Source organism: Trachurus japonicus, chromosome 22, assembly GCF_045865225.1.
Source record: "Trachurus japonicus isolate A0001 chromosome 22, Traja_1.0".
In the NCBI taxonomy this organism is placed as follows: Eukaryota; Metazoa; Chordata; class Actinopteri; order Carangiformes; family Carangidae; genus Trachurus; species Trachurus japonicus.
This window is the reverse complement of record NC_140928.1, coordinates 17,545,948-17,557,995: the sequence shown is the minus strand read 5'-3', so window position 1 is coordinate 17,557,995 and position 12,048 is coordinate 17,545,948.

Genomic DNA, 12,048 nt, shown 5'->3' with positions numbered 1-12,048 from the left:
ACAGCAGACCCAAACAGGATATGGCAATATTTAACACCCAGACCCCTTTTTTCCTGCCACTAATTAGCTGTGACAAACCATGAATCCTTTCCTCCCACACCCACTGTATCATTGTGAAGCAAACTATATCTGAAATAAGTGGTAAATAGGAAATGCTCCAGCCGTGAGTAAAAAGCTCCTTAGCATTACCTAAGGTGATTAGCATTATAACACAACAAGTTCTTTCATGTAAAACATGTCAAATCCTGTTTACACTTCCGTACAGCATTGACATATTTATGTCTCTGACATATTTTCCCAAGGTTGTCAGGTGTCATCCTGTTTTCATGCTCAGTCTGTTGTTCATATGCGAGCATTGTTTTGTTTTGTAGGAAGCCAGACAACATGTTAGGAGACAATTGGAAGTTATTTTAGCCTTGGGGTGCCATGAATCAGTCACTGCAGAAATCTCCAGATACTATTTAACCCTATGCAGCTGCGTCTGGGACATCACAATGTCAGTTGGTCATGTTAATCACAGGCTAAATGAGCATTTAATTCTTGATGTCACAAAAATATGGCTCAATTCATCACGTTTTATTTGAGGAGCGATTACAGCAAACTATAGGGTGTTCTGTGTTTAACAATAACACCCAGTGGGAGCAGTTCAAAAGGAAAACACTTGGTACTTTGACATTTTGAGAAACGTTCCTCTGTTTCCTAGATTTAGATGAAAAGGGTGCAGTTGCCCTTTTTGTCAGAGACGCTACGTGTAGAGCTAAGAAATGGTTAGCCTATTCTAAAAAAAAACATGGAAACAACAACTAACTTGGCTGTGTCTAAAGTTAAAGATGGATAAAAAAAACCTTTTTCTAAAACCACAAGGTGGTGCAGTGGTTAGCAGTGTCGCCTAACAGTGGAAGGTCGTTCTCCGGGTTCTGTCTGGGTTCTCCCACCTCCTCCCACAATGACATGCACATTAACTTAATTAACTGACGGCTCTGAAGTGCCCATAGGTGTGAATGTGAATGTGATTCATTGGCATCCTGTCCAGGGTGTTGGCTGCCCTCGGCCAATGTCAGCTGGGATTGGCTCCTAAAGGCTACAGCTAATGGGAGGATGTGTCTGTGAAGATTAAACTATTAAACATGTTAAAATGTCAGTTTAATATTTGATTGATTGGTTTTTGGGTTGTTTTTTTTCAATCAGCAGAGAACCTAATCTTATCTGTTTCCCTAATTACAGGCTAAGCTAATTGCTGGCAGCAAGAAACTGATTTTCCTAAATTGTTAAAAAAAAAACTTTGAATATTGGATTTAAGTCCATTTCCATTAAATTACAATTCATCCTGCTCACACAATATGATGTATATTTCTAATTAATACAAAGACTGTTTCAATTAAAAGGTCTTTTGTGAGAATTTCTGCATCTGTTTGTGATTCAGTGGCGGCGGCTCCTGCTAACTGAGAACCAGGGAACCTGGTGCAGCAGCAGCAGCAGCAGCAGCAGCTCAGAGAGGAAACTGATTGTTTGTCTAAAATAAAATTTCATCACCTCCACAAGCTGGGAGGACACAGTCTTGCGGTTGGTAATACAGAGAGAAGGAAAAACAGCACTGAGAGTGAGTTATCGCGGCTTGTGTCACCACCAGTTAAAAAAGCCGTTAGCTTTATTAATGAAGGGCGAGCGGTGCAATCTGTGCGGAAGTAGTCCCGCAGTCACAGAGCAGGTTATAACTCAGGCCTGTGGTGATACTCTAAACTCCATTAAGAGGTCCCACATGTGGAGCACATTCGAGTTCATGGGTTGACTCCGTTGGTGGTGGCGATTCAGCCTGGGCCATTACACAGATAAATGAGATGTTTCTAACATCTTTCTCGTGCTAAAACATTCTCTTCAAATAATAACCACCAAATTATGTTTAATGTAAACATAATGTTAGAGCCAGCAGGTGTACTCAGATTACTCAGTAAACATGCTTCCTTATAAACCAACAGGATCCTTTCATTCGGCCCTCTGACATGTTATTGAATGAAATAAAGGAGGCTGAGGCTAATGGAATACTTATAATAGTAAATGTTGTGCTGAGATTGATTGGCAATGAGATTAGATTTATTCCTCGAGTAGGAGACCCTTAAGTAAACATGAATTCAATCAGGCAGCCAGATTTACTGGACTGCAGTCGCACTTGAGTGCTGGTGTTTATTTTTTCAGTGTACAGACAGATTTCTTTTAAAAACCTCAAATTAGTTTATCCTCCCTCGGGGGCTTTGTGTAGGATTTTTTAAAAGGTTTTCTCAATAAACACACACATCAGCCACATTCACAAATCTGGGCAAACTGACAGTAGCTGTGCAACACTGGGGCAATTAGTGTAAAGATGGCATTAAAAGTAAATCTTTTATAAGCTCTAGTAAGTGTTTCTGTAGCTGTACACAAACATGTTGTAATACTTGACTTTGTAATGGTGCTGCTTATAATTCCAACATAATCTCATTCAGCCTCTGCAGCTTTTATTGCTGTTTTAGAACAACACATAGACATTTGGGGAAATTAGCATTTTTGCTTTCTTAGAGAGAGTTAGATGAGAAGACTGACATCACTCACATGGCAGCAGCAGGAGATGGCAGTAGGTTACCTTTAGGGGCTATTGTGTGAGCATTTTCTGATTGTCGCTTTCAGTCATAGTTGTCTTCATGATCCAGGAGGCTACCTCCTCTGCGCAGATACTTCTTCAAAACAGACTAGAGGCTGCAGTGAGTCACTATGAGAAACTGGGGAAACAAATCAGTCTAATCTGAACAATAACCACAACATAGAAAACAGTAAAAAACTAACACATGCTTGGATCTAGAAGAAAAGGATCAGCGGGACAGATATGTCAGTGGAATGCTTGATCTTGGAAATATCAACACAACCACTGAGAAAGCTGGAGTGACTCACCTCTCACTAATACTTCGAACGAAGCCGCGGAGACTCGTATTTAACAGCAGTGATTTCGAGGTTTTGTGTTGAAATGACGAATTCACTGTCAGAATAGGTGCCCTGAGAGGAAAATGACAAAAGTAGGCCATGGCCTGAGCAAGTGTTAGGTGAAGTTCATCTGTGCACAAGTATTTACACAAACTGCAGCCAAGCAAAATTGTACACTGAGATTTATTTTTGTGGAGAGAAATACATTTACCCAAATAACTATAGCTTGTAGAACAAGGAACAAGGAAATGGGAGCAGAGTGAGGAGGAGATTGGTGGAGGTCAAAGAGCTAGGGAAAGTTAATAACTTGAAATAATAAATAATACAGCCGACTGATGGGAATTTGGCTGCAGTGCCATTTATTATCATGAGTAGATTTACTCTGGTTAAAAAAAAAAGACTGCGCTGAATGCTTGGTGGCTACTGTGCACTTGCTGGGACAGGAGATTGCTTTACTCAAGACAATGTGAATGTTTGTTGTTTTACTCCTGCGATTAAGTGTCTGGTTCTGGTCTTGGAAGTGTCGCTGCCAGGGAGATGGTGGAAACAACCAATCCCAGATGGCGCTGCGCCCAGAGGGGACAGATAAATGAGGACCACCAGAGTGGATAAAACGCCCCGACAGTGACACTGGGTCTGCAGGATGGACATGCGTAATATTAACTAAGTTGAAGCAAATGCAGCGGATAAAAGGCAGATTGACCTGCAGCATCTTGAATGAGATTCTCACTCGGCTCAGTAAAACCACCCTCAGTCCTCTGTGACAAAAATCATTCTGACTTCCCATTTGTAAAGGAAACACTTTCACTGACTCTGGCTGAAGTTTAATTTTCCATTACCCTAAAAAAGAAAATAAGCAAATAAATACACAAGCTCCAGGATGGTGAGGCTGGGGTTGTGAGAAAGGAGGAGCCCGTCTGCCCTGCGGTTAGAACCAATTCTTTTCTTGCTCTGTAGTTTCTGATTTCATCTCCATTGCACAGGAAAATCCCTCAGCTAATCCAAACACATCCCTCAAATATGTGGAAACAATTGAAGATAATTACATAAAATAGGATATGAGACATAAAATATTATTTTCCTATGACTGAAGTTGATTGATTTTAAGTATGGTGAATTCCTATGTTCAGATAAAAGCTGATCACTCATTATACTGATCTGTAGCTCTTCACAGCTCTTACTTTAAACCATAAGACCTTTCAATTCTCTTATTACATTTGTAGAGATTTCACTAATCCAGTGTGCTTATCCAAAGGATCTGTAGTGGAGCCAAAACTAATTTCTTTAGAAACCAACTGTGCGGTCCTTCCAATATCGTTCTCTGATGAAGACCAGGACATCCATCCTGTTTGTAAGGCTGTGACATCCCAGAAATATTGAGTGTGATTACAGGCATGATTGCTTTCAGACCATACAAACCTGCTTTACCGTTGGCGAATGCTTTTTATCTCCTCTGTGATCGGCTCGGAGGGAATGATTGAAAACCGGTGCTTGACGCAAAGATCAACAAAGATCAGAACGTGGGTCTTGTCTGGGTGTGAGGGCACGGATCTGAAAGAGTATTGGGGGGTGGGGGGGTTGGAAGGTGTCATGATAAGCTTTGAACCACAGTGGAAGGAGCTAGTGTTGAATAAACGCAGACCACGAGCTGACTCCCCCACACCCGAGCTGTGAACAAGTGAAGCTGTGCAGTGCTGATCAGGGGAAAATAAACAGAGCACCACCCCCTGGCATCATGGTAACTGGAGGAATGACTGCAGGAGGGTGAGGCCTATCATCTGACGGGTCCACCCATATTACTTTCGGTTTTGTTTTTAACAAAATAAAAGAATGTTACAATTTCCCCAAGATACGAGATGAGTTTTATATGGTGGCAGAGACGCAGTGATCTCTCATATGTTTTTGTGTGGCGTGTTGGAGGTGTGTCACTACGATGCGAGCAGAGGTTCACTCACTCAAATGAGTTGCTCTGGATTAAAGCCAACGAGGCCTGAGGGAGCCTGCTTACAAATGGTGAGCCTCGGAGGAGCCAGCGTGCTCTGTCTGGGGGACTCCATCCTAATCTCCAGGATCAGGGGAATTTTCCCATCGAGATGAGAAGCAGATGTCTCTCTCTTTTTCTGTCTCGCTCTCGCGCTGTTGCACCGACTCCGTTTCTGTGTCCTTCCCTCGTTGGAGCAAACCTGGCCCTGCGTCCCCCCGGGGAACGGGGGAGGAACATGAGCACCATGGGAAGGGTGGCCGTCCCTGAGCTCGATCACATGATGAAGGAGCCCTTTTTGTGGGAGGCACTGCCTTTAGGTACAGAGCTGTGAGCACATGGAGTCGGTCCAAGAGCTCCCAACTTTCTCATGGAAAAACACAAACAAGGGCGACTTGATAGAAACGTCATGTTCTGGAGATTCCCACTTGAGATGGACAAGTGCTGGTTAGCTGGCTCTTCTAGGTGGGATCAAGCTTAACTGTTTTGTTCCCAGAGCTGGTCCTGTTTATGACCCCCCCGACTACATGGCAGGAGGAGGAATCCTGAAGATAAGACCTCTTCTCATCATTGCCTCTGGAGTTGGTTTCACCATAAATCTTCTCTGGCTTAGCCTTGTGCACCTGCAGCTCCCCTGAGCCCTGCTCTGACATCCCTCGAGTCCAACCCCTTGGCTCCTGAGGCTCAGTTCTGACGTGCATACTCTGGCTCGCAGCGTAAACAGACAGAAACGAACTTTGGGCCAGTCACCGGGTGTTTTGGTCTGTAAACAGATCAGCAAGAGGAGGAACAGGAGCTCCCACTGGAGATGAGACTGACTCACTATCCTAAGGTGGGAGAGCAGAAGGACAAGATATAAGGCTTACACCAAGGCGTGTTAAATGTCCATGTTGCCATGCCATCCTCCAAGATAAGGTTTTTGGTATGAGACTGTTTAGGCAGCTAGGATTGCAGGGCGGCCTCATGGTTAGAGAGATCATCCCTCAACCAAAGTGCCAAGGTTAAAGCCTCCAGCTTAAAAATTCCCTCCGATGCTGTGATACCTGAGCCGGTGGCCTGACTTTGTGTGTAATTTTATGTAATGTGTAAACTGAACTGATTTTACAAATGAAATCTAAAAGTCAGATAAACAATACTTTCATTGATGTAACTTGTGCAGCCACATTGCTAAGATAACACACCCAACTATGATGAAAGTGTTGGCTATTGAGATGATATATCTGGTAAATCTGGTTGTGCTGTGTTGAATCTGAAACATGTTACAGTACTTGAGTGCAATACTCAGTTGGTACTGGAGTGCCCTCTGAATGGATAGAAAACGATCATCACATGAGCCTCAATGATTTGGTAAAATCCTACAAGGGCATTTTAGGACAACAGGGAACATCTGGGCTGCCTAAATAGTATAATATAAATAGTTTAATGTTATAATGTTTAATGTTATAATGACATGTTTGCAACTCTTATCATCATCTGCGCATGAGGAAAGTCTTCTTGTTTACATTATATCAAACTGCTTGTAAATACACCACAGCTATCTTTACGATGATGCTTATTCAAAACCATTTAGAAAATGCACATTTAAAATCTCTTATAGACACTTTTATCTCAGTGCTGTACAAAGTGTCAACATGTTGATGTCAATTAAAACTGAAAACAATCAAATTTAGAAGAGTCTCGACTGTAAGACTTACTATGCTGTAATGAGCAAAGTACTACAGTATGTAGTGTAGTGTGCACATCTGAAGCTGGAGCCTGAGTCATGGTTGAAGGTTACTGAGGAAGATTACTGAGTCTGGCAGTGTTAATAAGGCTGTGTTTACATTCTGTGGCTCAGTGTTTAAGCAGACCTGAATGACCTGGGATTAAAAGGAGGCTAGTGGTGGCTTCATGGCAGACATCCACACACACTCACTCACACACACTCGCACACACACACATACACACACACACACTGATGACAAACTGGTGCCGATGTGGGTTTGAAAGCCATGTCCAGGAAGTATGGAGTGCTTTCATATCAGCAAGATAGCGAGTGGTATGCATGTTCCTATCAGCCACTGAGCTGCTACCTCATTAATTAGATGTATCAACTCTGTAAAAAACCCCAAAGGATTTGGACATGGGAGATAAACAGTGTAGTACTATTTAAAAAAACATGTTTTCAATATAAATTCCTGATTAAACTTAGCATACACTGAATGCCACATTATCTCATCTGACAGCTGATAGAGAGAGTAAGAGATTGCCAAACCAACAAAATGCTGAGGTTTCAGATTGTAGCTAGAGGATGTCAGGGATTGTTTTGATTTTTGAGGTTGTTTTTTTTTTTAAATAGCACATTAACTACTATTGCAAAATGGGTGGGTCATGGAGTGAGTTTTCAAACTTTTAATACAGCATAAGGAGAAAGAGTAAGCGACAGATTAGGACTTTTTTTTCTTTAGATAAAACAGCATCTTCTGACAGATGATATTAACCATATGTAGTCGGGAGGATTTCATTATTATTCCGTGACCGCTCATTTAACAAATAATAACCTGTCATGTTGTGAATCTGACATGAAAAGAGTTTGACAATCATCCCGTGTCTCTGTCCCTGTGATCAGAGAGGAATCACAGCCTTTGTTTTACACCTGATCCTGTTTTCTCTCAACATACAAAGGCAGGCACTTAGTATTGAACTCATCTATCATTTTTGACATATTTTGAAACTGAACAATTGCCACTCTGCTCTAATGTTCCACTGTCCAAGCTCTTGAGTCTCTCCATTTGCACTCCACTACACCTGGCTTTAAAGAAACACCAGCCCACAGGCACCTGCGGAGCCAGCGCGCCGCAGATGGAGAGATTAATCACACGGTGGATGGAGCGATGCTGGTGATTTATGGGAAACTGTGACAGTGTGGTCATAACACACAGAAATGTATATGCGGGAGGTGCCTGGGGACTAAATGGTACAGCAGGAAACTAAATGGGCCATTATTTGGAATTCAATGCTAGGATTCAAACCAAAGGGGGTTCCCCTGTCTGGTAACAAGGGGAACTGAGGGGAAGGAGCAGTCCCACATCTGCCGCCTTTGATGGTGCAGTTACAAGTGATTCCCCCCTCCCCTCCCTCTCGACCCTCCTCCCTGTGGTTTTCCTCATCTTCTTATTATTCCTGCCTCTTGCTGAGATGACATATTCCCACACTGTGACCAGGGAGAATCTGGGTCCTTTTCTGTTGTGACTTGTGTCCACTTTCGCCGCAGAGATACCCAGCAGCTTTATGGCTCTGATGGGGGGCGAGGTTAGAGGGGTCCCACCCCCACTACCCCACCCTCTGGCCCAGTTCTCTAACAGTCCTCCAAATAACAGATAATCTCTGACAAATGGATTCTGGCAAGTGGGTTTTACAACATGCTCACGTGATACCAGCAATTATACTGGTGCCCCACCGCTCCCACCTCCCATCCCCTCCCCTCGCCCCATCCTCTGCTCCCTGCGTCCCCTGAGAGGACTCTTATCAATGTGAAGAAGTCACTGAAGGAAATGCCAACTTAAGTTGAGGAGCCTGCACACTGCTGTTCATCTTCTGTCTACAGTGACAAGGGATTTGCAGCAGGGAAGGGGGGTGCAGGCGGGGGGGCAGCGTGCCTCATAACTATTAGACAGGGTGTCTTGTGGCACTCCGGATGGTGTGCTATACAAGATCTGTGTTATGCATTCTGCTGGGTCCAGGATTAGATTACAGGCCTGAGAGAAGTGGACTGGTACAGAGCATAGGAGCAACAGGATCAGGCTGAGCACGCAAGCATGGGAAATGCGCTCATGAATCGACAGACCTTCTTACTCTGGGCAGGAAACACAAATCTGCAGATGTTGAACAGCTGGGAGACATCAGAAACTACAGCATGGGAAATAAGTGCTCATGAAATATATTATACAGTTCACGCTGCTGAGTTTTACATGTAAGAGCCTGTGATGTTTTACATTTAATAGCATGTGAATGGAGACAGAACTGATCTCTGCAGTGTCTGTTTCTGAGAAGTTGCATTTTTTTCTCATGTGCACACTCTTAACTTCAAAAAGGCACAAACGACAGTTGAGTTGCTGTGTATTTATCTCCCGCCGTGGAAATGAGATGGAAGCTGAGGAAAGTGGAGCAGGGGGAAGAGATGAGAGCACGTTGCAATTTCAAAGATGCAGAGCAGATATGAGCTAAAATACTACAGTCATTGTCCAGTCCAAAGCAGATGGTATCTGAGATTATGTGATACTTTGCAAGCCAAGAGCGAGTCTCCTGAGGAATAGGAAATAAGAAGTGAAAAACCTCAAATTAACAAGAAATGTCCAGTCCCATGATCTGGCTCACAAGAGGACAAGATGTTATGCAATTTGGCGTTTGATTTGGCCCGTTTTCCGCCGTCACTTTGTGTGGGCGTGTCTATTTACCTTATGAGAACTGATATACCTTTAATGAGAAACAGAAAATGGGAACGATCTACACTGTGAAGACTTATACCGGATATCGGCATCAGAAACATCTGTTCCAGTGTGCTATCCACTGTCCTGAAGATTTCAGCTCTATAGCAGACATAGAAAACAGGAATAAAAAAACTGTAGGCTATGTTAGGAAAATATATTGTCACTGTGTGAGGCATTGTTTTTGTGTTTCTATTTGGTTGCAATGTGTGGAAACACTTAAATGACATTGGTAATTCTCAGAAAAGCCAATGCTACCATTTAACAAGCATCTGTCTAAAGCACATGACCTCAGTAGTACAGTGGTTGTAGTGGCTTTTAAAGCCTTTGAAAGCCAGCAGCTGTGAAGTCATGAAAACTTAACTGTGGCTTATCAGATCAGTGCTGCATTTTTCTCTACACGTTTTCAAACGCTTCCAATAAAAATCATATATTGGCTGTTATTGAAAGATGAAAAAATGAGCCAGCAGGGACGGCAGGCATTTGAGGTTCAGAAGTTCATAAACTGTTGTGCTATTCACCAAGTGGGGAAATGAATGAAACGATTAAAGGTGCTATTTGGAAGTTCTGCTATTGCAACATGGCCAGTGTTCACATTAACAGCTGTTTACTCACCAGTCTACAAGAAATGTTCCCAGGTCTGTATCAAAGAGTCTCCAGTGGTGGAAAGCAAATCCAGGGTTATTTTTGTCTGTCTTCCACTGAAGTTAGCATGCTAACCAGCTAGACCTGGCCCTGGTGTCATCACTTTCTTCCTATTTGCTGTGCAGATCTACTCTTGAACTATAAAGATAAAATAACAACAAATAGCCTACAAGACATGTTGTGTAAAAACAAAACAAAAAAGACAACAACTCAACATTTTAAGGGCACATCTAAATGATCTAGCTTAAATAAATATGTATGTGAAGAAACTGAGAATCTGCTAAATTCTCAAAGTTAAAAACGTCAGCATTGTGATGAGCTGCATTTACAGAGTGCGCTGTGGGTCAAAGTCAAGGGAGAGACTTGGGTTGAGCTTGAAAAATAAGTAAAATACTGTGCACTTCTATGACACTCATCATTCATGAGAGTAGGTAATGCAGTGTTGACAAAAAGAAAAATGTAGTTCTGACATAATAAGTCCACGTGGAGATATGTTGGATATAAATTTGGGGAACATTTTGATATGTGATATGAACATGAATATAAAATCCAAATGCTGCACACTTAAATCACCAGATGATGTTTGAGAAGTTGTGCTATCAAAGATAATTCAAGCATCAATCAATCGCAAATTACAATATTTTATAACTTTAGTATGTCTTAGTTCCTTGCACAAACGTATACCCTATATATTACAGTATGTTCAGTTGGCCCAGTCTGTCACAAGCAATATTGATCATTTTGAACTACTGATGAGTCTTTTCCATATGTAGCGTGTTTTATAGGCGGACTTGATCTCACTCACTGACCACACAAACTGGGCTTTTGGACTCAGCTCTGTTCTGGGAGACCAGGCAATCACTGTAACATCTGAAATTACTCCTAATCTCAGTTCCCAGAAAGTTGTTGGGAAACACCATCTTGCCGTGCAGTTGGAGCACCCTGACTCCCTCACCCATTAAATTCTGTTTTTCATGAGGTGCCAGTGCGATAACTTTTGGCATGCGTAAGGAAGTCTGGTCAAATCACAGTGAACACTGACACTGCAGGCTGAGGAGTGAGAAGCAGCGGTGCTTTTGACTGCTGAGACGGAGTCATGAGACCTCTGGATATGCATGTCAGATAAAGTTCATCTGCCCTTGAATACAAGGTCATGGGGTTCGTTGCCTGGATAATTAAGTTGAATTGAACTGTCAGCTAGTAAATTAAATAGTTGCAAATATTTGAGATAAAAAGGAATTTTACACTTTAATCTGTGATACAATATGGCTAAGGCGGATGTTCATTTAAGAAACTGAACACGATTTTACCTCAAATCCAAACTTCACCACCATGTTTTATGCATCCTCTCTGCCCTGTCTTTATAACAGTGAAAGCAGCTCTCATCCCATTTTATGAAACCAAAGCTTTAAATTTAAATCCCCCAAGGGAGGTATAAATAGGCCAAAATCTTTAACTGGTTCTTTGGTCTTCTCTGTCTTATAGGGCGTATACTATTATGTGTTAAATTGTTTCAAAGGAATGTTGACCTTTACTTGCTTGTTTTATTAATACTGCATACTACATATCACACTTAACCATCTGATAACAACAGTGTAGAATTCAAGAGAACGGGCTGTTGCACTTTTATTGTACCATGTGATAGAGAAAAACAGTTGTGAATCGTCTAACTAATCAGGACAAAGCTGTTCGACTGCCGAGCGGAGCATTTATACACTGTGAGTATTCAGCAGGATCTCTGCACACCACAGTGTGCGTCTGCCGTAAGCCCTATTATACTGTATGTTGATGAAGAACTGAATAGAATATAATTGTAGAGTAGCTTGTTAAAAATGATGTTTCATAAACAAATATTTGCAACAAAATGACACATATTCAACATTCAAACATTGTGCACACTGAAAGTGGTTTTTCATCAAAGGAACAAAACAATGAATAATAATACAATTTAAGAGAGGAAAACAAGATTATTTATTGCAATTCATTTTCCTGATGTTATTCTGT